A 26,319-nucleotide genomic window follows, 5' to 3' on the forward strand; every position below is an offset into this window, starting at 1 on the left:
GCACAAAAACACACGCATACGCAGATGCGCCTACACACACACACACACACACACACACACACAGACCTGCACTTGTGAAGAAAGCTCCCGTTCCTGCCGCTCCCAGCCAACCTCCCGGAGAGATAAGAGTTCGACTTGCGGCGCCAAACCCAGTGCAAGAATGTTCAGAGGAGACAAAATTTACATTAAAATGAGGCGGCGCACGCAGGGACCGGCGGCACGAAGCGTGTTCCAAGCGGCGGGTGATGGCGATACGTCAGCTTCACTTTATCTTCTACGTGTCCGTCACCTGCACAGAAGCGCAGCCATCTGATCTTCTCCAGCACAGCTGGGGGTTGTTCTTTTTCACGTGGCACCGAAACACCACAGAGGAGAAGAGCAACAGTGGAAAATCTCGCGGTAAACTACAGGGCTGAGTCTGCACCGTACTGGCAGCACCACCGAACACAACTGGAGCTCTGAGATCCTTCGCCTCTGGCTGATTGGTGGTCCCAGTCACCAAGGGTCCAAAACCGACAGTCTGTAGGTTCTCAGCCTCACAGTGGAACGAGCTCCCTACACCCCTCAGAGCTGCTGAATCCCTCCCATGTTGAAGAAGGTTCTCAAACCCATCTCTTTGAGAGCCACTTGTCTCCTGACCTGCTAACGGCTCCATCAACGAGCCCAACACCATCTGCTATGATTATCTGTATTTGCCACTTGAATGTCACTCCTGTAGGAGCTACTGGAGGGATGTGAACCAGCAACATGGTGGTGTCAGACACACAAGCTGTGTCCATAATCCTCTGTCTCTGTCTACAGCTCTTTGTCTGTTGTTTGTGCACTGTTTACTCTGAGTTGTACTTTGCTCCTCTGGAATAGCGCACCTGCCAAATGAATAAGTGTAAATTAATAAATGTAAATATTAATGTGCTGAAGCAGACCACTCCTGGACACCCAGCAGCAGCGTTGCAGTCCAGCAACATGCTGGAAGTGGCTCCACAGGGGGCCGTGCCCCGAATCAGTGAAATAGCCAAGTTTGTCTCACGCAAGCGTGCACAGGGTCCCCAGCTGGATGGGACGTGTTACTTAGCCAAATTGCCCACAACCGACCGCAGACGGAGCTGTGATCCACTACACTGCAGCGGCACAAAGAGGAGCGACCTGCGTTTAACCCCGGCGCTCCTTCAGCGGCCGGGCCCCCCCGTTCCACAGGTCCGCGGTCCTGAGAAAGCGGCGCTCTCCGTTCTCTCCCTTCGCTGGGAACGTGCGTACGGTCGGTGGAGCGCGTTTCCTCCACCCACATTACTTCAGTGAGGACAACTCAATGCGGTTTGCCCTCATTTGCATTCACAGACGGTAATAAGGGTTTCCGTTTCACGCGGCAAGAGAGCGTTTGCCAATTAGGGAGTCCCTGTGCGCATTTTTAATGAGCTGGAGTTTCTCCTGCTCGGTTGGGTGAAGTGCTGCACTGGCCCTCGACCGACACGGTCACACAGACTGGCAAGGTCACTGAAATTCTCACTGAACCGTTTGTTTGTTTGTGTGCGTGCGTGCGTGCGTGCGTGCGTGCGTGCGTGGTCCTGTTACGGTCAGGAACAGCGAAGATGCACATGGGCGCTGGATGGTGTAAAATGGGCGAATGGGACACTCCAGGTCAACTTGCACAGCCAGTAACCGGCAACAACATGTCAACACATCCTTTAACACACTCTGGTTGTACACACAGTGCATAAAGGGCACTGCGGCACTGCGGCATGCGCCGGGTCTGCTGGTGGAGCGTCGGGTTGACGTCCACCGCTGTGACGTTGTTGACCTGCGGGGCTCTGCCGGGGGCTCGGTACGCATGGAGCGGAGGGGGTGCGAAGACGGAGCATAGCGTGTGCTGGGGGGGCAAGGAGCAGGGGTTGCCCTGGGGATCGTCGGGTCATGGCACCATGTCTTTGCCCCGGAGCCCTTCAGCAACGGTTCCTAGGGAGGAGCGAGGAGCCGGGGTCAAATGGTCCGAAAAATGAGCGTTGAGGAGCAATGGGGAAATAAAACAGGCGTGTGTGTGTGCGTGCGCATTTGTGTGTGTGTGTGTGTGTGTGTGTGTGTGTGTACGCAGGTGGGCAGTTTATCTATTCACCCAGCATATCGAACCTACGCCGAGGAGCCAGAGGGCACAAAGTAATTGCAGTGGATTCCACACGCAGGCTGCAATAAGGGGGTGTTATTGCACACTCCTCTCAAGTGTGTGCGCAGCGACCGGCTCAGCTGCCATTACTATGACACACACACGCACACACACACACACACACACACACACACACACACACACACACATCTGCGCTCCGACAAGGTCTCCCAGAGTGCGGCCATGCGCTTTGCAGCGTCTTACCGTAGTGTCATTTTCCCAGATTGCCTTGATGTTCCCGAGGCCAAAGCGCCTGCTGTTTGCTCCTGAGACCTTAATTTAATCAGGCTCTCGGAGGCCCCGCCCCACCCCGCACCCACCCCCACCCCCTGCAGAGCACTCACAATTAAAACGGACTGCATGTTTATCAGCACAAAAGCGAGCGCTGGCGGTCCTGCTGATGGGACAGCAGCCAAATCCCATCCCCGGAGCCAAGAGCAATGCGGCGAGGATTCGGAGGGGTCAAAGGTCACCGGTGACATCATCACTGTTATTCATGTGGCCAGTGCCTTTTCTCCAAGGTGACTCCAGGGTGGGTCTGAATTCTGCTCTTCTCACACTGATGTTCCTGTCATTTTTACAGTGTCGCTTCAGGGTAAGTACCACGATCAGGAGCACTACAGCAGGAGCGTGGATTCGAACCCAGGGCTTTGACGCTGCAATGCCAGGTAGGAGCTCTCCCGGTCCTCGGATCCGGTAGCTGTCCGGCAGGCGAAGACACGCGACTGGCTCCTCAGCACCGTAGGCGTGTCCCGTTCGTCAGGCGACACCAGGAGGCCCCAGCGATACATCCCGATTAGAGCGGGTCGAGACCGCAGGTTGTAAGGGTGACGGCGGTAAACAGCGCGACCGCAGAGACTCTTCCCTTATTGGCTACAAAGTGGAAAAGCCATTTAAAGTAATCAGCGTCATCAGCGAGAGACTCCGACCCGCGCAGGTAATTAAAGAAATTAGGAGCGGAACTCATTTAGGGCCTTTTTAATATTTAGTGTAATAAAAAGGAACGGTTCCTACTTACTTGAGAGCAAACAAGCAGCTTTGATCAAGTTGTGCGCATTAGTTCTATGCGGAGAGGTGTGACTTACGCACATTAGGCTAAAAACATGAGCGAAGAGAATGTGAGGCTGTTAAAGAGGAGAGAGAAAACAAAGTGAAACTGAAACCAAATGTTTATGTAAATATTTTAACTGGAAAAACTGTCTGAACTGTAGATCAATCTCAGTGTTTCAGAGAGATTTGGTACGAATCCCCAAGCGGGTAAAACTGTCTGAGCAGCAGGTGGTGCAGCGGTTAGAGCCGTCGTCTTGTAATTCTAAGGTGTGGGGTTCGAATTTCACCACCAGCTGTATTTCCGTTGTTCAAGCTATTTTCCATAAAGTGATACAGTAAAAATTATACAAAAGGGTTAATGATTATACACGTTTATATACAAATGAAAGTCACCGTGGGCAAAGCAGGTAAATAATGGTTAATGGTAATAGTAATAATAATGAAGATCGCCAGAGACAGAAGAAAGTAAACGCTGTATCCATTTACCCTACTGCCACAACAGGAAACAGTCGCACCCGGGCTGCTGGTCATCTTCGCTCAAGGAATGCAAATGAGGCGGCGGGGGGTCCTGGTCCCAGGGAATTGACTGGGGATTAAAGCACAAAGCCAGTGTGCTGCAGACGGTAGCGCTGCTGCATGGGTTCGGACCCCAAGGTGAGCTGACCAGGGACCGCAAATCGTTATTATCTACAGGTGCGTTTGCGGACGGCTAACCGGCCCGTCGATCTGGGGAAAAGTGGCAAGGCGGCCCCCGGTGCGGCCCCCAGAGCCACGTGTTTCACTAGAACCCCTGTCCAGAAGGGTCCTGGGTCACAGCACAGGGGTCCCTTCTGTTGGGCAAATAAATAATAATATCATTACTGTATTGGTCATGATCCAGATACTTTTTACCACAGTAACTTCCGGTGTGAGGCTTGTTCACTGCTGCTTACATTGATTTAGCCATTTACACAGCTCGGCCATTTTTACTGTAGTAATTCAGTGTAAGTGCCTTGATCAAGGCCACTACAGCAGGACTGGGGACCGGAACCCGAGGCCTTTGAACGCAAAGTGACACCTCTAACCACTGCGCCCCCTGCTGCCCTGAATAATACGAAGGGAACACGAGAAGGACGCAAACCTGCAGCGGCATCCATCCGAGCCCCTCGTTCCTTGAACAGACAGTCGAGTCCCAGTGTTCGCAGCCCTTTAAGAGCGGCCCAGGTCCCTCCAGTGGCCTCCTGGTCCAGGGTGAGAGCTCAGCAGCCCCTCAGTGCCCTTCCATCTCATCCCTGTACTGCCGCACAGGCTCCATCCCCGGCCCCGAAGCCACGCCCTCCCGGCTCAGCCCCGCCCACTCCAGGTTATCAGAAGAGCCGCTCGGGGATCAGGTGAAAGAGGGTCTTTCGTTAGAAGCGAGGTGTTGGAAAGAGAGCAAAGCTGTCAGACTGAGGGCGAGAGGAGACCCCCATCCCCCAACCCTGGCTGTGTTTATCGCCTGGCTTCACAGCTCTGCTCTTTGGACACTGTGATTCCGCTCACAGGGTGTCCCCATGGGGGCAAAACAAGAGGGACAAGAACCCAAGCACACAGCCAGAGAACAAACACACACACACACATTTTCAGAACCGCTAGTCCCATACGGGGTCACGGGGAACCGGAGCCTACCCGGTAACACGGGGCGTAAGGCCGGAGGGGGAGAGGACACACCCAGGATGGGACACCAGTCCATCGCAAGGCACCCCAAGCGGGACTCGAACCCCAGACCCACAGGAGAGCAAAACTGTGGTCCAACCCACTGCGCCACCGCACCCCCGGAGAGCAAACAAACAAACAAAAACGGCCCCAATATTAGTGCTACAGTGAGATATTTTCCTTTTGCTCCCTATGACCTCAGTTTGCCAGTAGTGCACATGCAGACACACACACACACACACACACACACACACACACACACACACACACACACACACACACACACACACACACACACACACAGTGACAGAGCCATTAATGGAAACACACACTAGTGCGTGGAGTGTTTACAGAGAAGGGTGAAGGTGTGTGGAGGAGAGCAGCGGCACCGAATCGTACCGCGTTTCACCACGATGCCCCGAAAAGCCGAGTCATTGGATCCTCCGACGTTTTACCACCAGCCCGCAGGTAAAAGAGCAGCCGGGTGTGAGTAACCGCCGCTCCGAGGGCACCGGCGAGCACTGCTGTCGAGTGTGTGTTTGTATCATCTGCGTGTGTGCGTCCTGTTTAGTTTTTTGTCGATCTGATGTTTCTCTCCAAGTGTCAATGTGTTTACTCTGATTTACCCATTTATACAGCAGAGTGATTTCTACTGTACCAATTCAACAAAAGTACCTTGATCAAGGGCACTAGAGCAGGGGCTGGGATTCAAACCTGTGAATAACCCAGAAGGTTCTCACGAGATGTGCTTCTTTTCAAGCGCCACTCCTCATCAGGTCATCACTGCCTCCAGACATGGTAAATTCCAGAGAAAACACTGTAACCCGCACTCCCAAACTCCACCCTCGTCAGGGTACTTTTCTTTCCTGCTCTCTTGCGCTGCCCGACACACTGGAGGAGAACTGCGCTTATTTTCAGTTCTCCAGGCATCCCTCATGTACACACACTGATGTTAACGTGCGTCTGTGTGTCTGCAGTCTCCGCTCCATTTTTAATAGTCATCTAAGGTCTTTCGGCTCCAGTCCTTGCCTGTGTGGTTCTCTGTGGTGCTTGTTTCTAGAAATTTCTAGAGCGTGTAGTTCCTAGTAAAACTTATCAGTCAAAAAAAAAAAGAAAACAATAAAAAAGATAATGGAAAATAAGAGGAAAACTGGAGATTAAACAGTAACATAATGTTTATAAATTACCATATATATTTGTAAAATACATAAACACGGTATATATTTGCAGTGCATGTGGGTAAAGTGGAAAAGAAGGTGGCGGCGGCGGTGCTCTGTGTGTGTGTGTGTGTGTGTGTGTGTGTGTGTGTGTGTGTGTGTGTGTGTGTGTGTGTGAGAGAGCCCCGCTCCGGCTGCGAATACAAATGTCCTTTTTCAAACACAAAATGGAAAGAAGGAGCGACGGCTCACAGGTCCAACGTAAAGAATACATAAGGCAGGAGCTTTAGGGAAACAGATGAAAGGAACGAGATCAAACGATCCTTGTTCCTGATAGTTATTGAATAAGTAAGTAAGTAAATAAGTAAGTAAATAAATAAATAAATGAGGGAAGGAGTGGAGAGCCGGAGCGGGACGACGCCGGGCCACCGGGAGCAGAGGTTCCTCGCCGAGGGAGGCGTCTTCAAAGAAAAGGCGCGAACACGTGTGACACGTGGAGCTCCGACGCGCCGCCGTCCAGACAAGCGGCAACAAGCAGTAACTGTAAATAAGATCATCGGCGGCGGCAGCGGCGGCGGCGACTGATGAACGCACCCTGTGCTGCGCATACAAAGCAGCCGCGCTCTTACATAATGCCCTTAACGAGGGGCCTCGCAGCCTGGAGGCCGGAAGGTTCCGGAAGCGCTCGGCTCATCGGAGCCGTTGCATCGGCGCATTAAACGACACGTCGACGCGACGCCCGAGCGAGAGGCCGAAGGTCGCTCGCATTCGGGGACCCTTCCGCAAAGTGGGTTCTCGTGACGATGGGAAACGGAAATTCCGTCGCGGGCGCGAGGCGTGTGAGCGTTCGCGCAGCCGGCGTCGCTCGCCGGAGAGGAGCGTTAACAATGCGCCGTTTGTTTTGATGAGGCGAAAATGGAGATGGCGGCGCTCCGGCGGCTGCGCGCGGCCTGGGCTGTTAACCTTTATTGTGTGGGAAAAAATGAAAACTCCCGAAAGAAGGGAACGTTTGGCTCATTCCGAGTGGCTGTGGCCCGTTACCGTGGTTATGAAAACACACTCGGACCCCCGTCCAAAATTAGCAATGAGCCGCGGGGTCGAGCGCGATGCATTAACCCCTGCTTAGCGCCGTCAAATTAAAAAGCGCAGCAAACGAGCGTGATTACGAGGAGGGCCGCTCACCGACAGGCGCGTTCGCACAATTGGAGACCGATGCTGAGGAACAACGGAGTACAAAAGTAGTAAAGTTTACCTCATTTACCAGACACTTTACTCCAATGAACTCTGTGTAGTGTTATGAGCCCACACACCTTATTCACCGCAGTGACTTACACTGCTAGATACACTACTTACAATGGGTCACTCATCCATACATCAGTGGAACACAAACTCTCTCTCTCTGTCACTCACACACTATGGGGGAACCTGAACAGCATGTCTTTGGACTGTGGGAGGAAACCAGAGCACCCAGTGCAAACCCACGCAGACATGGGGAGAACATGTAAACGAACCCACATCCTCTAGCTCCACCCAGGCGCTGAGACAGCAGCGCTACTTGCTGTGCCACCAGAACGCACTTAAAGTAAAGTAAAAGTGACATTCAAATTAAGGGTATAATACCAGCGCACCGACAACCTCTCGAGTGGCTACACTTGACATCAGCGTCTGAGCGGAAAAAGGGTCGCACAGTCGCTCTTCACATTACGAACTGCGGTGTTAAAAATATTTAAACGTTAGTATTTTCTGGTGGGGGGGGGCACCGTGGCACGGCAGGTTTGACCGGGTCCTGCTCTCTGGTGGGTCTGGGGCTCAAGCCCTGCTTGGGGTGCCTTGTGACGGACTGGCATCCCGTCCTGGGTGTGTCCCTTCCCCCTCCGGCCTTGTGCCCTGTGCTGCCGGGTTCGGCTCCGGCTCACCGCAACCCCGCTCGGGAAGAGCGGTTGGAGACGTGTGTGTGTGTGTGTTTGTGTTTGTTTTCTGGTTTATTCATGTTTAATTGCCGTTTTCTCACTGATCTGCTTTCCGCAGAGGAGCCGATGTGACCCGAGTTTAACCCTTGAGCCCACAGCTGAACAGGAGTGCAGCACCATCTCGGTTCAACTCGCTTCCACGGTGTTTACAGGTCATGTTGCCGAGCGTCGATGATCAACGCAGTTTCAGGGAAAATCAGCTAACGATCAGAACTAAACAGGAAGTTTCCTTTTCAAGTGGCTTAAAGCTAATAAAAGGTCAAAATAGGCAGTTTTTATTTCTGTCTAACATTTGACTAGAAGCAAACCTGGAATGATCAAGGGACATTTGCATTCAGCTCTCATTGACTGTGACTTTGGAGTTATGAACAAAACAAGTTATGAACGCACTAGGAGTACAGTAGCGCGTACGGGGAGGTCACAGCGCCCGCCAACAAATCAAAAATACTCGTGGCTGCGGAGTCGTTGGTTCGACAGTGTCGCACCGGAGTGCTCCAGAGTCCATCGCTGTGTTTCTCACAGGACTGGGGTTCGAGAACTCGGCGCTCTGACCCCCAGCACAGCTTCACCTTCTTTGCTAAGTGCGAACCACCGACCGGGAGAACATAAATCAAGGAGGTAATTTAAACACGGCAGCGCCGGTGGCCACCTGTAAAAAATGGGCCCCTTTCTGCACCGCAACCCGGACTCCCTGCGTACCGCGGTGAAATACCCCCCGCAGAACAAAGAGACCGACAGCGGGCTTATTTCGCGGAGCTACTGTGTTTTACAGCAGTTGCTAACAGCCCACAGGCGTGGCGCCCGCTGCACAAACGCGCTTTGGCCTTAATTTGGGCCCGATTTCGGTGGCTGGAGATGGAGAAACATCTAGCCATGATGGGGCTGTCAGAAGATGCTCCCCTCCCCCGTCCAAACACCTCATTCATATGCTCTCCCTCATCTGTGGTGCGATCCCCACAGAAGGAGCCGGAACACATCCGCAAACTGACTCCAGGAGGGTCTTCACTAGGGCTCCGAACAGCGTGACCGTCCCCACGGTTGCCCCCAGGCTCTCTCGGTCTCCCTCAGTGTCCCTGTGTCCCTCAGAGCTGCTGAATCCCTCCAACATTCTACAAGTTCTCAAACCATATCTTTGAGAGCCACTTCTCTCCTGATCTCCCGCCTGCACCATCAACGTGTGTCACGTGTGTGTCATGATCACCCCGTGTTTCCCATCACTTCTACACGCAGATGCAGTGAAACGTGGTGTTGGACACACTGGCGGCACTTGGACAGTCAGTGTCTGTATCTGAAGCGCTTGGTCTGCTGTTGTTTACTCTGACTTCTGGAGAAACACACCTGTTGAAGGAATGAGTGTCACCGTTAGTGTAGGACTGATGGACAGAGAACGTGGTAAATAACACTGATGGACTCACTGAGGCAGAAAACCTTATCCAACCTCATTAGAATGAGTTCCCCCCCCCCACCCCCACAGGGCTGCTCTCACCAGCTGGGATCCAGAGTGCGATGAGTGACATGGTCTTATAGCGACACCATACCCTTCTGTCCAGGGTACGACGGGGAAAGGCTCGAACCCGGGCAACGCGCACACCGAGGACCCACCGAGGGGGGGCTGCAGGACCGGCCGAGTCACGGTTCAACCACAGCCGAGTGAGGGCTGCTGATGTGAAGGCAGGTCCTCCAGCTGCACAGTAAACTAGCAGTGTACAGCGAGGGGGGCGGGGCACACACCCCCATAGGGACATTGATAAATAGCCAATAAGATCAAATTTTAAGCAGATGTAAATAACGCCTTTGCTTGAACAGCTTCGGCAGGAAGTCCGTCAGTGAGAGTCTTCTCACGGTTACCATGGCAACACAGGTGGGGGGTGGGGCTGCTGACATGCTGAACCGGGTAGGGAAGGACCACCTATACAAGCAGCAACAAATAACCCCCCCACTGCACCCCTGCGCTGACAGCACTGGTCTTAAGTCCAAAATAATTACCCGCTGTTCTCAAACACAAGCGCAGCCCATTTCGAACCCAGTTACTCATATGTTATACACTATTTATGTCATACCGTACTTATTATATATTAATAAGTAAATTAAGAGGCTCGCGCTACATTGAGATACATTTTCATCTGAGAACAAGTGAATATGTTAATATACTAATAAGAAAACCTTGACTGTTTTATATATATTCTATATATATTATTCATTTCACTATATGGTATTGTCTGATTGTTACATATATTAGAAAATTATAATCATATATTGTTAAATACTTACTGTCGATGGCTGGTCAGGTATAGAACTGGTTTATTACACTTAAAATCAGAAATGGCTGAAAGAAACTTTAGCGATGACCTGTTGTAAAGTTATTCCTTTCCAGAGTCTAATTCTCTACATTTAAGGTGTGTTGCGGTCTGTGAACCGCCTGGGACTTCAGCGTCAGTTGACGACCGCTGCTGGTTTCACGTACGGTTCTGTTTCACCGTGTGTGTTGGTGTGTCTGAGCTGCTAGGAGAGAAGTGTGTGTGGTTGGCAGTGCAGCAACGTGTTCAGTGTGATGTGTGACAGTCGCTCTTGCTACTGGATCAAGGGGAACTGAAAATGCCTCCGGAGACTGACCGGAGACTGACCGCAGAGCGACCGCACACCCAGGTCCTCAAGGCCTCTCCCAGTCGCAGTTGCTAAGGTTGTGGTAGCCGAGGGGGTCGTGCAGCTGCTCGGAACAGGGTCCTAAGAGTGCAGATTATTGGCTGTATCACAGAGGCCTTTTGAGCCAGAGGCGCCGCTGCCCCGTCCTCGGTCCCGCAGCAGTTAGCAGCACGGAGCAGGAGGTTTTACCGCGGTGCCGCGCCGTCAGCAGGAAGGCCAGTCGATCCTAATTAATAAAATACACTTTTCCCTGCATCGTGTTTTTGCAGGTGCTTATCTCAGTTCCTGGGTAACCGCGCAGGGAGGGAGTGGGGGGGGGGGGAGTGGTGCGGTACAACATGGCGTAAAAACTGGGTCTCACCACGTTACACTTCCTCACCACCCAAAACAGAACCAGCCCTCGGTGGCAGGTGGTTCCCTGGCAGCACGCCGGGGGGGGGGGCTCTCCTCACGAATGGCCGTCGCCAACGCCCCACCCCCCCGGTTGCTACGGTCGACAGGTGGTCGCAGAGGAGGCCACCGCATGGCGTTCTCTCGCCGGGCTCATTAGCATAATTACAGCTCCCGGAAAGTTTGCTTTCATTAATCTGCATTCCTCCTCGGACAACAGGGATGTGCTGCCACTTAATTGGCCGGTGGTCGTGGTGCACAGTGCTGTGTGTGCGTGTGTGTGGGTGTGTGTTGGGGGGGGGGCACAGATGAAGACTGCTGCAACGCACCACCCCGTGACTAGTCCTTTCATGTGGCTCTTTGTGAAGTGGATCAAGGACACACACACACACACACACACACACACACACACACACACACACACACACACACACACACGCATGCGCGCACGCACGCCCTCCAGTACATTTCTGCAGAGTAAGCGGCTGATAACCCTCCCGTGACATCACACACACACACACACACATTTTCAGAACCGCTTGTCCCATACGGGGTTGCGGGGAACCGGAGCCTAACCCGGCAACACAGGGCGTAAGGCCGGAGAGGGAGGGGACGCACCCAGGACGGGACGCCAGTCCGTCGCAAGGCACCCCAAGCGGGACTCGAACCCCAGACCCACCGGAAAGCAGGACCGTGGTCCAACCCACTGCACCACTGCACCCCCCCCGTGACATCATATTTATCCATTTGTAGCAGCATGTAAATGTTCATATTGCCCCCCATAAAGTGCAATATGTGACTCTGTTTGAAGCTCTTTGTTCTTCTCTTTAAAGTTTCTTGACGCAACATCTTCATCGGGGGTGGGGGGGGTTGTAATTTCACTCTACACCGTTCATGGGACTGAAACGACCTGCTGTCAAAGTAGGAGCACGGCCCAAACACGGGTGGTCGGGACACCACCCCGCCCCACCCTGCTGCCGTCACCTTCACCAGAGGCGCCCGAGGAATTGTTCCAGAATATTCCTAGTGCTCTCTGCGAAGCACTGCAGGTCAGTCTGCCATATTCGTAGCACAGTCGCAAAACGGTCGCAAAGCGGTCATGCAGCAGCACACAAACGGGTTTGTGGAGAGGGACGGATCAATGCCACACTGCGTGGCAGAGCCTGGCACAGCTTACGCAACACACAGAGCATCTGGATGCCCACACAGTGGGAAACGAGGCCTGTACAACACACACACACACACACACACACACACACACACAGTCCTTAACAATCCAGGGCAGCTCTCAATACACCAGAAAGGAAAAATGGGAAGTTGTTCTAGAAACTTCCGTGCTGCTCCATTACGTGTAAACGCGAGAGTCACCAATACACTTCGTTCACTACTCATCTGTTTAACGCTCTAAACAAGATGTAAACGTGTGATGCGTAATTTGAAAACAGAAGCTGTTCCACATGCTGCACTCATACAGACATGCATCGCTTAACGACGGATACGTTCTGAGAAAAGCGTCTTTAGGTGATTTTGTCGTCGTGCGAACATCATACGGCGTACTCATGCAAACCTAGATGGTGTAGCCTCGGTGCAGTCAAGAGATGTAGTAAACACGAGATTTATGACGCTGCTGCCGGCGTAACACAGCATATTGTTTTACGGTGAAAAGAGTACACTGCAAAATAACGATAAAAAGTACAGTATAGTAAATACATAAACAAGTAACACAGGTGTTTATTATCATTATCAAGTATTATATACCGTATAGTTATGTACGGTACATAATACTCGTACGACTGGCAGCGCAGTAGGTCTGTTTACAGCAGCAGCACCACCACGAACACATGAGGAACACGTTGCTCTACGACGTCGCTAGTCGATAAGAATTTTTCAGCTCCGTTATAATCTTATGACGTCACTGTCGTATACGTTGTCAGTTGTTGCCCGAAACATCGTTACGTGGCGCATGACTGTATATATACACTGATCCGGTTATCTCAGAACAGGGTGCAGCACAGTAAAAATCGGACGCGGCCGTACACCGGGACCTCGACTTCTGAACACAAGAAGTCGGACCGTTTGTAACCGAAATTGTTCCTAAATCCAGCCACCGAGTCACAGTCTATGGAAGTTTGATAACGCGGACGTCGTCCCTTGAAGTTTTGACAGCTCGGGTTCTATAAAATCCTCAGGTGAAGGTTAAATGAAAGCTACATGAATATACACTATAACGAATGAAAAACTGATTATAACACACACACTGGCTGAAACCGCTCGTCCCGAGCAGGGTCTCGGAGAACCGGAGCCTAACCCGGCAACACAGGATGCGAGGCCGGAGGGGGAGGGGACGCACCCAGGACGGGACGCCGGTCCATCGCAGGGCACCCCAGCAGGACTCGAGACCCGGCCAAACCCGCTGCGCCACCGCGCACCCTTCGTTATGACGCTTGCTTATTTATTGCGTTCTCAACAGATGCGTGACAATCGAAAGGTACTGCAATTTATTCACCGAGCAGGTTCTGTTGAGGTCTCGGACACAGATATAATAAAAGTGCGCCGTATGACTGGAGACATTTTATTCACGTCACGCCATTAAAGGTGATTCAGAATGAGCGAAACGGGGAATCCGCGGCGTCTCCAAATCCTGCTCGGCGCTCATTGTTGGCTCATCCATCACATAAACGCGCAACGTTCCTCCTCCGGTCACTGGTGGCCGGCGCCGAGGAAGCGCACGCAGCCGTGAACGCCGCGGAAGGGAGTTGAACGAAGGCGGCCCCCGCACCTCGGCGGGAGCTCTCGGCGCTCTGCCACCTGTCGGCTGGAGGAAGAAACACAGATGCTGTTTGCCGCGCGACAAACATCCACATTTTTGAGAACCGATGAGAAAAGAGCCAAATACACCTAAATATGAATAAGTACGGACAAACGGCCATATCTTCAGAAACTGCTTACGTTGAGAATTCAAGGACCCAGTGGATTTGAAACGAGTTCCCTTTTCCTCAGCAGCAGGCCTTTGGCTCCATATAGTGATTAGATGGTCCATTTTTACCACGTTATTGACGCGTTGGAGACATTAACCAGCAGGTTGAACACAACTTATTTTACAATCATTTTAGTGCTTCCACCGCATCTGCGTTGGTGTTTTCGTCATCTTAGGTGGCGCTTCGTGGGTCCGTGAACGCATTATTTTGTCCCATAATAAATAATGGCAACCCCCCCCCCCCCCCCTTCAGCTAGCAGGGTGATTTCCGAGAACCACGAAGGCCCATAAAAGTTTTTTTATGCGATATAATTTTCCAATGACCTCCAGGATGCCATGAAAGTGGGTTCACATTTAAACCACGGTAAGCGGTGTGCTGCCCAGACGGGCGCGTCCGCATGGGTGCTTCCTGTAGAGCGAAGACGGGCTCCTTGGCCCTCGCGCTCTCGTCCCAGAGACACTTCGCGTCGGCCGAGTGTCCCGCATGCAGCAGGGAAACTTCGCTGGAATCGCACCGACTTCTTCCCGCTCTTCCCTCTTTGTTTCTCTTCCCGTTCCAGTTCAATCTGAGCGACACGCACAGCGACGGAAGCTGACGGAACACACTCGTGCATTTATTTCGGGTCGAAGATGACGCTTTTTGGACAAAATGTCTCTGCCCTTGAGGCACCGAACCTTCTGCTCTGCTGCACTTTTAATATTTCCCAATACTGTACACACATATACTAGTTATACATGCGAAAGGGAGCTTCGTATTGCGTATCGCACAGGTGTGGTATTTCCTCACACGGTATATTAAAAATCTATCCATATGTACTGAGTCTTTAATTATTATTTATGCTTTTTCAGTCATTTATCTGGTGCTTTACTCCAAAGTGACTAATGATAGGTTTGTACACTGATTTCCTCATTGACACAGCTGGGTAATTTTTACTGTCACTTCAGGGTAAGTACCTTGATCAAAGGTCTACAGCAGGAGGTGGGATCCAGGTCCAGAAAGTTCCTATGACTCTAACCAATGCGCCACCTGTTGCCCCATAGTGAGTATAACAATACTATTTTGTCTCTCCGTTTTTCGTCCAGAACTCGGTACTTAAGCTGTGTTTTTCAACAGTGAGTGAAATTGGAGGTTGCTTGATGTATTTTTTGCATCTCAGTAGTCAAATAAGAGTTCCAGATATTGATGAAATATGAAACCAGAGCAGGTGGGGGGTCTCTGCAGTGTTACCTTCCAGAGCCGGAGCCCTAAACACCCTCTTGCTCACTGTCCACCCTTTTGGTTCTGCAGCCCTAGTTGGAGCAAGCGCCCTGGCAGACAGAGACAAACGCACTTCAGCCCCTCCTGCACATGTGGGCAAGGGCTCATTTTCCACCAAACCATGGTCCCGGGTGCGAGCTTTTCCCCGCCGTCACACAGTGGTGTGCATTAATAAACACCTTCACACGCTATGGAGGCCGCACCCATCGGCGGGAGGAGTCGGTGCTGGATTGTGCAGAGCCGCAAGGCTCCAGAGAGCCTTCTCGAACCCAGCCAGCGAGGGCTCCATTCTTGGCTCCATTCACATTTCCGTTCTCCTTCGCTTTCGGACCGGAACGGCACGGACGGAACAGGCTGATAAAAAACTGAATGGGTTTCCAGCGCCGAGCAGCTCTATGAGGGACCCAGGTATGCTAATCACGCCGGCGAAAGGCCCGTCCGCTTGCCGGAGAGCCGCCACTCGAGAGACCCCGCACCTTCCCGGACCGCAACGCTGCTTATGCCCGAAGACGCTACCGTGACGCACATTAATCAGCTTCGGTTTACGGGAGCCAGCGCCTGAGGCCCCCAGGGTGATTACTGGCGGCTCTAAAGCAGGCATCATCACTTCTGAGCAATATGTACCGTCGCCACTCTCCTGAATACAGAAACTCGCTGACGGGGTAGCCGTGCTGTTAACGGAGCGCATTCTGAGCGCACCTAAATCAAATTTGGTGTGAAGTATGAAAAACACCACCGCTTTCCTTCACCGGCGCCTCATTCCCGCACTAAGCCAGGCCACCGGACCGGTTTGGCATGACCACAGACAAACCGTCTGCGATCGCAACTTAGCATCGCGGTTGCGCGGCCGGTGGCGTGACGGTTAACTCGAAGGAGCCTTCGTTTGTGGAGACACTTTTAAAACGCAGGCGCTTGCTGTGAAAACCAGATGGCGGAGGCTTCGGTTACACGGCATCATGCCGAAGATCTGTGGGCTGTCTGCTCAACAACGGAGATGTATAAATATGCAAACAAGGATCCTGCAGAAAAAAAGGGCCGGCATCACATTTTTGAAAGAGAAAACACATTTAGGATGTTGCGGAAGCAGTCAATCCCACTTCAGTGCCACCGTGCCATTACACCGCGGTAATATCAGGCATTGCTGCGGGTGTACTCCTTCATGTGACACGTCATACGCGCTTGTGGTAAAAGCTGTTTAAAGTTCCCACGGTTTTGGTGGGAGAACTGCTGCTGCTGTATGGGTCAAGGAAAGCGCATGTTTCCTACCAAATCTGGATCCACGATGAAACCACAGAAATTAGCCCATGAAATAATAAATAAATACATAATTTTAAAAAATAATGTCCTCGTGGTTCCACCCACTTCCCCCATCTCGACCCCATCAGCATCCAGGGGCCTCTCCAGGATTCGCAGCGGCTCCGATGCAAAGCGCCGGCGAACCCTCAGCCGCCTCTCCTCCTGCCTGAATCATCCCTCTCAAGCTTTTCAGAGCTGTTTGGGAGCCATTTGTCTCTCAGATGGGAAAAAACAAGTTCCTGGAAAGAGCGACGACTCGGCAGATGTGGATATCGATCCAGGTGACGCGACTAGGACCAAAATGCTGCGGTTCGCGCTCTCGAGATTGCGGGAATGCGGTGCGGTCGGCCCACCGGAGCGTCGCTGCTGTGTCATGGTGAGAGTCGCCAGCTTCCAGTGGAAGGTTCCGAGTTCAAATTCTACCTCCCGCTGAAGTTCCCTTGATTGAGGTACTTATCCTGTTCAAACTATACGTGCTTACCCTATATGGTAAAAATTCTATCCATCCATCCATCCATCCATCACTCTGAACCGCTTGTCCCGAGCGTGGTAGCGGTGAGCCGGAACCTAACCCGGCAACACAGGGTGCAAGGCCGAGGAGGGAGGGGACACACCCAGGATGGGATGCCAGTCCATCGCAAGGCATCCGAAGCAGGGCTCGGACCTCAGAGCCGCCATACAGTGGGCGCCGGCTGAAACTACCGCACCACCACGCCCCCCATGGTAAAAATTACCCTGCTTAAATGGTTATATCACAGTAAACGGTTGTGTGTACAAACCTACAAGTGGAAGGAGTTGGACACGTAACGACCAGTCGTCACAAATTGATGACTATTATACCGAACCTTGTTATGAACTGGCTCCGGTTGTGTAGAAACGGGAGTAATCTTGCCGACAGCGAGAACACGGTAAACCAGAGTGTGTTTTGTGTTTACGGGCTGCGCCGCGCTCATTTCTCTTCCGACGTGTCCCTATTATACTGAAAGCGGCGCCGGCATCCAGGCTGCGCTCCCCTCCTCTCCCGTTTCGTCCCACTGTGTTGGCGGCGCATCCATTGTCAGACATCGCAAGGTAAAGGGAGAGACGCACAAACGCACACAGACGCACGCACACACACACAAAGAGTGGGGAGAACACAGCCTGAACGCAGCCTCACAGAACATGGTCCCTGGGGATGACCGGCGGGGGGGTTGCGGTAACTCAGGACAACGGGACCAACGCGAGAGGGACCCGGGTGCCGCGTGGACCGCGCAGACAGACTCTCCGGTCAATGCGGACCTTCGCTTCCACACAGCAGGTCCATCACACTTGCATTCATTCATCATTTCTGTGACACGTTTCCCAAAGCAACTTTCAATGTTGGGTTACTTGTGCTGATTTACCCAGTTGTACAGCAGGGTAACTTTTGCTGTAAAAACAGAAGACACACTCAACTTACTGCAGAAATCTGGTTGAGGGCTGTAGAGTAGCGGTTCCAGCTGCTGCCTTTGGACTCATGGGTTCGAATCCCCCCTCCTGCTGTAGTACCCGTGAGCAAGGTACTTACCCAGTAAAACTGCCCAGTGCTATAAATGGGTAAATAACTGTAAGCAGCTCAATGTTGCTTCTGAGAAAAGTGTCAGATAAATGTAAAGACATACATGGCAAGTAAAGCACAGATGGGGGGGCATGAGTTTCCTGAACTCAGGGGATGGATGTGTTTCAACAGGATGTCTCCATCAGCGTCTATTGCCATGTTAAAGGAAAATGATCTTCTCCGCAAACCTGTGTGCGCTCTGCCATCTGTGGGATTCGAACCTGGTTCGTCCATTTAACCCAAAACCAGGTGAAGAGAAGCACGTCGATGGGGAGGGGGCTTCCAAGGAGTGGTGGTGTCTGAGGAAGAATTGAGCGATACCCTACAAGACAGTATGATAGCAGTGTCAATTTTCGAGGAGGATTTGAGTCCTCACACAAGCGTGACCGATGGGCTCTGCCAGGGAAAAAAGCCTGAGGCGCATCTAACAAGGCTCCTCGAACCCAGAGTGGGTACATTAGCGCGGCTCCGGAGCGAGCGAAGCGCAGCGACTCGCCGCCGCGTCATCATTTGAGAAAGAGCCCCCGGATCAAAGGGCCTGCTTCTAAAGTGCGCCTTAAAGAGGAGAGATGGGCTAAGAGGGGCGTTTAGGCGTTTCAAAGACAAGGTCACGCCTGGCGATGGGCTCTGAGCTGCACGTCTGTCCAAGCAGCGCGGGAGCCTGGGAAAAAACCCAACCGCGAGAAAAATTATACGTTACGGAGACTTCAGAAAGCGGCACCGGAGGCCCACGGGGTTGGAAAAGGGCGCCGAGAGGACCCCCGGCGGTGGAACCGGGTGCCTGCCAACTTCGCTCACCGTACTTCCTGGCTGGCGTGTCCCAACCGAGCGGGCATCACCGCGGTAAAATAGGGTATTGGCATCGCGTGTAACGGGACCCTGCACCGACTGCCCCCGCCCCCACCCTGCTATTCTAGCACTTCGTGTGAAACAAGGAAAATTGAACGCTAGCATTTATTCATTGCAATTATTTACACGTTTATACAACTAGGTCATTTTACTGAAAGACTAAACTGGAGCATTATTGGGTAAGTACCTTACTCAAGGGTACTACAGCTGAAGGTGGGATTTGAACTGACGACCCTTGAATACAAAAGAAGCAGTTCTAACCACCGCGCTACCAGCTGCCTGCGTAGTCACGCCCAAGCAACTCAGGTTAGACTCTGGGTTCCGGAACTGCTATGTTTGATCGAGCACCCCGTGTCCCTCGGAGCTGCTGAATCCCTCCCACACTGAAGCAGGGTGTCAAACTCATCTCTTTCAGAACTACTTGTTTTCTGATCTCCTGGCAGATCCATAAATGAGTCCAACACCATCTGCTATAATTATCTATGTATTTGCAATTTGAGTTTCTCTTCTATAGGAGCTACTGGAGGGATATGAACCTGCAACATGGTGGTGTCAGATACAGAAGCTGTTTGTCCATAATTCTGTGTCTGTGTCCTGTGCTCTCTGTCTGTTGATGATGCTCTTTTGTTTACTCTGAGCCGTTCATCACCTTGCAGAAAAGCATCTGATAAATTAATAAATGTAAATGCAATGCAAATGCAGATTAAATATGCCGCTGTGGACAGCCAGCACTCCGGATGTGCGTTAGGAGACGACCCCTTCCTCCTCCCCCGCGTCGCGTCTGTTTCCCGGGCGAAGCGCGACACTGCGATACCATACATCAAGGGCTGGAAAAGTCGGAGCTGAAAAGGGCCGACAGGACCTTGGCTCGGGATCGCTCTGCTTTACGACCGCCGCGCCGGCCAGACGGGGGGCTGTTGCATGATGGGACTGTTATCGGCACAGTCAGGGTCAACGCCCCTACACCCATAATTCTGCTCGACGAAAGCGGGTGGTCTCGCCGGCACACTGCCACAGCGCGGGAGCGAGCGCTAACCCTTCCGAATGAATGCCGAATGGCGTAGAGAAGCGGTCCAGCTTCCGGTGATGACCGAACACGTTCACCTTGACCGTAGTGTCGCAAGCCCGTTCACTCTCACCGGGGCTCGACGTCACAGGGAAGCAGAAGGGGACAAAAGGCTGGGAAACTCGCGGCTCGTCGCAAATGAACCGCTCCCGGTCGCCAAGGTATAACTGCGCTCAGTGGAAGAGGAACCAAACCGAGAAGGGAACCGTGCGACGTTTGACGCGAACAACGCCGCGTTTTTCACTCGCTGCTTCAGCAGGAGCTCAGGCTTCTACTGCACATATCAGGCATCGAACATTGATGGAATCGATAGCGTGAGCAACACGGCAACGCCTCCTTGATCCCCTTGCTCCTGCTCCCGGGCCAAACGCCTTCCCATGAGGCCCCACCCACCGACTCGCGCCTGATACACTCGTGTTCCACCCCGTCGCGTGGCCCATATGTCCGCCGGGCCCCCCCCACCACACCACACCACACCCCTCCGTGTTACATGCCCCCCCACCTCTTCTCACACCCCCTCACCTTCTGTGCCTCAAGTTCTCGCTGTCAGAAAGTGTCACCTTTCTCCCCCGGCCCCGCCCTCCCGCATTAGGACACGCCCCCTCCCGCCAGCTTCAGTGTCCCCCCTCCGCTCAGAAAGATCACGCATCGATATCGCGCCTTTCATCAGCACATGGCCCCCAGCAACCCCAAGGGCACGTCCGGGGTTCCCCGAGGGTACCTGGCTCGAGGCTGCACACGCACACGCACGCACACACACACACACACACACACACACACACACACACACACACACACACACACACACACACACACACACAGCTTCCAGCTCTCTTCCATGCACCCCTATTGCTGTCTCTTCTCTCCATCCTGAACAGCAGCGAAACAAAAACGTGCTACTCCGCTACTTGGGTGTTCAGCAAGACTTTGATGAAGACTGTGTACTACATGAGCAGAGAGGGGGACGACAGTCAGTGTCCAATCGACTGTGGACGTGGACGCCAGCGTCCACTTGGGAGGCTCTTTTCACTTCCGGTGGCGTGGCGTCTACTCCATGCAGGACGCCCAGTGTGACGACCTGGGAGGGGGACACCGAGGGGGTCCAGAAGCACGGACCACCTGTGGGAGGATGACGCTGCCGAATCACATCACATCACACTCCGCCGACGACGAGCGAATAATAAAAGCGTCTTCAAATGTCAGGACATGAAAACGGCGGAAGAAAAAAGACGCTTGAAGGTTACACGGGAAGACGATGAATGCGCCGGCCACTCGGAGCGCGGCGCACAGGCAGGCTGCTGGCACTCGGGGATAATGCCTTTCATGTTAACAGGGGGAACGGGATCAATAACGCGGTAAAATTAGAAAAGGCCCTTTCTGCGGAGATGTTCTTCAGCAGATGTGGAAAGATACTCGGCGCACATGAAAGAAAAGCAGGATCCTGTTTACCTGCGTCACTCGCGTTCTGTGTGTGTGTACGCGTGCTGGGTACAATTTCACAGTTCTGTACACTGGGGGAGGGATATAAATGTCTCTCGCACCATCGCTAAAGGGAGTCAGTAGCATGTTTGCGGTCCACCTGAAGAGCCCCTCCCTGGACACCCGAGTCATGGCTGCGCCACGTGGATCTGGGTTCGCCCTTTTCCCACAATCCTCCCGTGACGCCACGGGCCGCAGTCAGGGCAGCTTGTCTGCAGTCACTCATCAGCATACAGTCGGGGGCTTGTAGCTACGGATCAACCTGGAACACATGTCGTTTCCTAGCAACGCACAATGTTTGTTGACAGTAAGAAAAGGAAGTTCTCATGGGGTGTGTGTGTGTGTGTGTGTGTGTGTGTGTGTGTTGTGCAGCGGAGCTCCAGGGAAGAAGCTCCGCACCAAGTTTTCTGCTCGTCTCCAAAGACCCAGGATTCGCTGGAGCAGCAATGACGGAACCCACCACCTTTCGGGACGGGGGGAGAGGAGAGGCTCGGTCTCTACCCCTCTTCCCCGACAAGTCCCCGGTCCCTCTTTGTTCACACACCTGACGGAGATGAAACAGTCCTCCGACCAAAAGCGACACGTCAGAATGAATACAAACGGCCGCCCAAGATCCTCATCAGTAAATTACTGGGATCGAATCCCCACCGCGACTCGCCGTCTGTGGTGAGGAGGCCCCGGAAACACCAGCTGGACCAGGTTCTTGGCCAGGTGACGAGATGGTTGGGTTTCACTCCCACTCGTTGGCCGGATGAGACAAGGCTGCGGTCCAAACACGTTCTGGTGCCCAGTGCACCCAGCAGCTCTCCTGGCTCCTCTCTCGCACATCGGCGGAGGCGCGACTCCACGCCCACCGGGTGCCGGAAGGTACCTGACAACTGGGCTGTGAAATTTTTGCCGTTAAATACTGGTGTTTTCACAGCGCTGCGCCTTCGAGCAGCAGTTTATCGACCTCTAAGGATTAATATTGAGTTTTTGAGCTCAGAGCCGAACCCCCTCCCTCCCTCCCGAAGGGCTGCAGTGCTTCCCTCGCGTGTTGCAGAGCATCATGGGCCGCGTCCCACAGGACCGTCCCGCCGCAGACATGCTGGAACCACCCCACAGAGAGCGGACTCTCGGCTGGAGAAGGTAGTTCGGTGTAAGACGGTGTAATAGGAGCACAGCGTTCGCGTGGAAGCCAAACGCCTCTGGCCTTAGGAATCGGACCCGGGAGACTCCAGGCTGAAAGGGACCCGCTGCTCGTACCCCTCGGCATGATATTGGAGCACAGCTCTGTTGACAGCGATCCGGTGTAAAGCAGGAAACGTTTTTAAAGCCTGAGCTTCGTCACGCGGAGCAGAAACATCCACATAAATATTGTGAATAGAAAAGGCGGTTAAGGGGCACGCGGGGGGGCTTCCTCCTGCGTCACGTACGAGCGAGCCCTCGGAAGCGGCGCCGGATTCAGGTGAAACCCGCTCTGCGGTAACGGCAGGTGCTCATGCATATTCAACGCCTACGATGTCGCCGCTCGTTCCATTCCGATTCTAATCACTATCGATTTGGCCGGAGTTGCGCGAGTGTCCGTCACGCCGGATCGATACGCCTTCCAGGCCTCGTCACTCATCATTATTCATGAGGGCGGCGGGAGATCGGAGCTCTTTGAGCGGAGAGACGCGTCGGCTAAGGGACCTGGCTGGGAACAGGGCGCATTAGTGAGCCCCAAGTGGAAATCCCACACTTTTATTGTCTTTTCAGTGCTGCTCAAGTGTGTGTGTGTGTGTGTGTGTGTGTGTGTGAGTGTGCGTGCGTGCACGCGGAAGCATCACTTAGCATGCGACGTTGTTCCTCCAACGCCAGTCCTCCCTTCAGCAGAAGTCATGCACTTGGCAGCCAGAGCCTTGGCTACAGGGGTGGGGTGGGGTGGTGCGTTGAAAGAGGGTGGTGTGTGTGGTGTTGTGCTTAAAGCTTAAAGCTCCCGCTTTCACATCCGAGGGTCACGGGCTCAGATCTCACCTTGTGCTGTAGCTCCCTTTGTCAAGCTATTTACCCTGAATTACTACAGTAAAATTACCACCACTATGAGGTCTTTGGCTGCAGCTTAACAGTCAGTTCCTTTGGATAAAAGTGTCCAACACAAACAATCCAGCCTCTAAGTCAACTGCAGAGAGGAAAGCTGGTGGCCTAGTGGTTTGGGCTACTGCCTCTAGACCTAAAGGGTGCAGGTTTAAATCTCACCTCCAGCTGCAGTAGCCTTGAATGTGGTACTTACCTTGATGTACCCAGCTATACAAATAGTGGCTGGTAGTTTAACACTGTAAGTGTCACCTACATGAGTAACTGTGACAGTAAGCGAGTGGGGTCCTGCAGGCCTGTCAGCTACACATGTTCATACATGAAGTTCAGTAGCTTCTGCACAAATGTTTGAAGTGCTGGTGAACAAGAACTTGAACAATTGCTGCACTGCCATTGCACTGAAACTGTGATTTGAGGTTTGACATCTGAGCATAAGCAGACATTCTGCTGTGCAGATGTTCATTCTGTTTGAAAATGAGATGTGCCGTTATTGGGGAACGATAAAAAGGTGGTCCAGCGATGTGTAGGGTGCAGAAACCAAACATGTGCCCTGACAGCAGGTAAAAGATGGATGCGGAAATGTGCGGAAAAGGAGGAACCCGCGTTGCACACAGGTCCCTTGGAGCTTCGATCATCACCGAAGCATGACATGTGTGTCACGCGACAGCCAACGATAACCTGATTCTTATTACCGCATTTTATCGCCGAGCCTGGGCAGCAGGTGGTGTAGCGGTTGGAGCTGCTGCCTTTGGCCTGAAAATACCTGGGTTTGGACTCCACTCCATGGTCTTTGAGCGCAATGAAAGGCGCTGTACGCAAAACGAAGGTCCTCTCTGTATCGTGTTCATGGGGGGTAAGTGTTGCTGCGTGTGGGATGCAGCCGGAGAGTAACTGTTCAACTCTGTAGCTAATGGTGAGCGTGTGTGTGTTTGTTTCGCAAGCAGCTTCCGGTCCGCACACACGATGACACGGCGCTCTTCGCCAACACGGGCGGCAGATGGGGTCCCTCGGGGACAGCGGAACAGCTGACGGACGCACCGCCGCTCGTTCGGAGGCTGGACGGGAGGACAGCCGCTGTCAAACGGGGACGCCGACAGACCGGAGAAGCGGGCGGCCGAGAAACGGCCTCCCGTGGACTCGGAGAGCGACCCCAAGTTCACCTTTTCATCTCGCCGGACGGCTCCCGTCACCGAGCGTTTGTGTTTGTGATCTTTCCGCTCCGGAGAGCCCACAGCTTGTGTTTACAACGAATATCCCGAGGGATGTGTTCAATATTTAACCAGCAGACGAGCGCGTGGGACACCATTCAAACACGGGCACCTCGGCGAACCCCCGCCCGCCTGCCGCACGCTTCCACATTATGTATTTAATAAGTTGGAACAGGCTGCGCGCCTCAATAACTACGATTAATGTCGCACGCCGACTTGCGCCGAGGTCAAGCGAGGCTGCGGCTCGGGAAAGGCCGAGATGTATTTTCCGAGGCCCGTGTTGTGACGGCGCCCGCGGGCCGCTCGTACGTAGCCGTCAGCGTCACTCCATCGCAGCCAGCGGTTACAAAAAGTGGGAGCTCAAGTCAAACCGGGAGCCTCATTATTCGGCCCGAAGCCCTCCGATCCCAACGGCTCCGCTCGTGTCAAATTACCGCTTCCGGGGGAATAACGAGCGCCCGGGGCAAATGTGCTCCGGAATCCGACCCCTGGCGGGAGAGCCCCGCGCCGGACGGCCGGCGGCCGCACCTCCTCCTTTCTCGGGACGCAACTCAGATCATGGCTCGGAATTCATTGAACGTTCGTTTACGTTGGAGACCGAGATCAAAGCGCCAGGCGACGAGAGCAAGCGTTCCTGTCCGTCAGCACCGCGCCGGCTTCGCCGTTCCGGTCCACCGAGACTAATGGTCTCAGAAACGTCTCCTACTCACCCAACTATCTGCATCCACTTGTTAGTTCATAACCCTGACCTTCAGCCCCTCCAGCTCACAGGAGCGCAATCGATGACTGTCGCGCAGATGCTGAGTGTTTGGAACGGGGTGGGGTGGGGGGTGGGGTGCTTGTATTTCTCCAAGAAAACATCTACAATCCCAAGTTTTAAACAGCCAGGCAGAACAACTCTCTCATGGTGCATCATATATGGAAGTAGAGCAGCACAGAGAGGAGAATTAATTCAGCAAAGGTGAGGTAAACTTACAGGAAAAATCACGGTGCACATTGTATCTGACATCTTAAATAATGGCATCATGTCACCTCTCAAGGGACATGTCCACAGACCTCACTGAGATGGACATCAACAGACCTCTCCATCCATTGTATGGGATGGACATCTATAGAACCCCCAACCATTGAGCTGAACATTTACGAATACCACGTCCATTGAGATGGACATCAACAGACACAACAGCTACGGAGATGGACATCAACAGAAACAATATCCATGGAGATGGACATCAAAAGACACCACATCCATGGAAATGGACATCTACGGAACCCCCAACCGTTGAGCTGAACATTTACAAACACCACGTCCATTGAGATGGACATCAACGGACACAACACCCATGGAGATGGACATCAACAGACACCACATGTAGAGACTCCACTGTGATGGACATCCAGACACCACATCTACAGAAATCACATCCGCGCACCTCAGCGTGACAGACAACCAGAGGCACCACATCTACAGGCAGCGCTTTACCATCCCGAGACCCCAACGAGCCGCACATCTACA

General features: G+C 53.0%; 1 protein-coding gene across 1 annotated transcript in view; it reads right to left on the reverse strand.

The window, feature by feature from the left end:
- Positions 1–26,319, reverse strand: part of sgcz (sarcoglycan zeta) — a 101,571-nt gene that overhangs the window by 74,251 nt on the left and 1,001 nt on the right. The window lies entirely within an intron of this gene.

This window comes from Scleropages formosus, chromosome 16, assembly GCF_900964775.1.
Source record: "Scleropages formosus chromosome 16, fSclFor1.1, whole genome shotgun sequence".
NCBI classification, from domain to species: Eukaryota; Metazoa; Chordata; class Actinopteri; order Osteoglossiformes; family Osteoglossidae; genus Scleropages; species Scleropages formosus.